Source organism: Sinocyclocheilus grahami, unplaced genomic scaffold (genome assembly GCF_001515645.1).
Source record: "Sinocyclocheilus grahami isolate Dianchi unplaced genomic scaffold, SAMN03320097.WGS_v1.1 scaffold663.1, whole genome shotgun sequence".
NCBI classification, from domain to species: domain Eukaryota; kingdom Metazoa; phylum Chordata; class Actinopteri; order Cypriniformes; family Cyprinidae; genus Sinocyclocheilus; species Sinocyclocheilus grahami.
This window is the reverse complement of record NW_015505842.1, coordinates 141,771-144,602: the sequence shown is the minus strand read 5'-3', so window position 1 is coordinate 144,602 and position 2,832 is coordinate 141,771. Positions and strand designations below refer to the sequence as shown.

General features: G+C 36.2%; 1 protein-coding gene across 1 annotated transcript in view; it reads left to right on the top strand.

Moving 5' to 3' along the window:
• The window catches only part of mcrip1 (MAPK regulated corepressor interacting protein 1), a 12,834-nt gene that overhangs the window by 1,229 nt on the left and 8,773 nt on the right, over positions 1-2,832 (top strand). The window lies entirely within an intron of this gene.

Sequence of the window (2,832 nt, the reverse complement as noted above, 5' to 3'; positions counted from 1 at the left end):
ATTCTTAATTCGTGGCCATAATGTAGTCCTAGCATAAAAGAGAACTAGCCTATTCTAAATTCGTGGCTGTGATTTTGTCTGGATGTCATGATTGGGGCTCCGTACAACCGAATATAACCTTTATATATAACCTTTGTTTATTCCTTTATTATGGTATGTAACTAGCTCACCTTTTGCTGCACCATGTTTGCGTAGCACATCCTCGTGCTTTCTGGCAATGTGCCGCTTCAGATTCCAATATGAATCTTTACTAACTCTCCCCGCACTCCCTCTCAGTTTCTTCTCCCTGCTCATTCTTAACTTAGATTTTTTACTTTACATTTATGTATAAGGCTTGCAACTTCGTTGAAACAATATCTGAACTCCATAACTGCTCTACTATTCTCGATCTCTACAGATTCTCGATCTCGAACAAGCAAATCACCAAACGGCATTCTGGGTTGAGCGAGCGGCGCTGAGCGTTTTGAGCGAGTGGAGCAGAATCTTCAGAAAGGCGCTCTGCGCTCTTAAGGAAATATTACCACTCCGCTCCCCGCTCCGCCAGTTTTTTATATTTTATTTACTTATTTAATTTTACAACACCTTTTTTCTATTACCTTGGCATTACACTATTGTTCAAAAGTTTGGAATCATTCAATTGCTTTAATGTTTTCCAAAGAAGTCTCTTCTGCTCACCAAGGCTGCATTTATTTGATCAAAAATACAGAAAAAAAAAAGACAATTTCGAATCACTGTTTTCTAATTTAATATATTTATATAAAATGCAGTTATTCCTGTGATGCAAAGCTGTATATTCAGCATCATTACTCCAGTCTTCAGTGTCACGTGATCTTCAGAAATCATTCTGATATGCTGATTTGCTGCTGAAGAAACATGTATTATTATCAATGTTGAACACGGTTGTGCTGCTTCATATTTCTGTGGAAACCGAGATTCCTTTTTTTATTGAAGTTTTTTTGTTGAATTGAAAATTCAAAAGAACTGAATTATCTGACATAGAAATCTCTTGTAACATTATACATGTTGTTGTTGTTACTTATGATCAATTTCATACAGTCTTGCTGAATAAAATTATAAAAAATCTTACCTAAAAAAAAAAGCTATAGCAATAGTTAACCTTACCTAACTGGCCTTGTTGTTCTTGTTTTTTTTCTCTTTCGTATATATATGTATGTATATACAAGTGTATTTATTTATATTTGTGTATATGTGTTAATATGGATGTGTAAGTGTACAACTGTACACGCTGTAGCATGTATGTTTGATATGTACAGTGGGTACGGAAAGTATTCAGACGCCCTTAAATTTTTCACTCTTTGTTATATTGCAGCCATTTGCTAAAATCATTTAAGTTATTTTTTTTTCCTCATTAATGTACACACAGCACCCCATATTGACAGTAAAACACAGAATTGTTGACATTTTTGCAGATTTATTAAAAAAGAAAAACTGAAATATCACATGGTCCTAAGTATTCAGACCCTTTGCTCAGTATTTAGTAGAAGCACCCTTTTGATCTAATACAGCCATGAGTCTTTTGGGGAAAGATGCAACAAGTTTTTCACACCTGGATTTGGGGATCCTCTGCCATTCCTCCTTGCAGATCCTCTCCAGTTCTGTCAGGTTGGATGGTAAACGTTGGTGGACAGCCATTTTTAGGTCTCTCCAGAGATGCTCAATTGGGTTTAATTGGCTCTGGCTGGGCCATTTAAGGGCTCTGGCTGGGCCATTTAAGAACAGTCACAGAGTTAAATATATGATTTCTTTTATCCTTTTCTGTTAAAATTGTTCTAGATTTATTGTGAATCTTGTAAATTAAACTAATTAAAAATAAAAGTTAAAAAAAAATCTTACCTCAAATTTTTGAGTGGTCATGGTTTCCACAAAAATATGAAGCAGCGCAACTGTTCGCACAACATTGAGTATAATCTGAAATGTTTCTTGATCATCAAATCAGTATATCAGAATGATTTCTGAAGGATCATGTGACACTGAAGACTGGAGTAATGATGCTGAAAATTCAGCTTTAACGACAGGATTAAATTACATTATAAAATATGTTAAAATAGAAACCAGTACTGCACCCTGAAACCAGTTTTCATAGTTCCGGGAAACAGGTTTCAGGGTGCAAGTTTCAGTTTAACTTCTGGTGTGTCTACATTATGAGCACTAAAACTTGGGGGGGAATACCCTTTTAACACTGAATTAAAAAGATAACAATTTACAATAAGGTAACATTAGCTAACATGAACTAACAATGAAAATTTGTTCTAAAGCATTTACTAGGCTAATCTAAATTCTAAAGTTCTATCTGTTAAAGGTGGTGTAAATGATTTCTGGTAGCCAGTGTTGACATTTGAAATCATCAAAACGAACACGCCCCTACCCCCAAAAGGGTCTCGCCCCTATTTTGATAGCTCCGCCACACATATGTACGCAACCCAGGCAACGATTAGTTCTGTGAAACAAAACAATCCAATGTTACACCGTGTCTACACCGGACGCGAGTGGCGCGGCACGACAAAATACTATAGAACATATTATAATCAGTGATGCTGTCTACACCATAGATATAGATATATATATATATATATATATATATATATATATATACTCTACATATCTATGGTCTACACTGGATGCGGCACGACACGACAAATCCCCGACAGAAAATGGCTGCTGCGTTCTATTCATGACGTATTGACACAGATTTAAAATGATTTTCAGCGGTCGCTTTGTCGCGTCCAGTGTACTAGACAGACTTTAGCTGTTGCGGCGCAGACACGGTGTTACTCACCTATCGAGAAGAAACAAAGCAACCTTGGCGTCCGA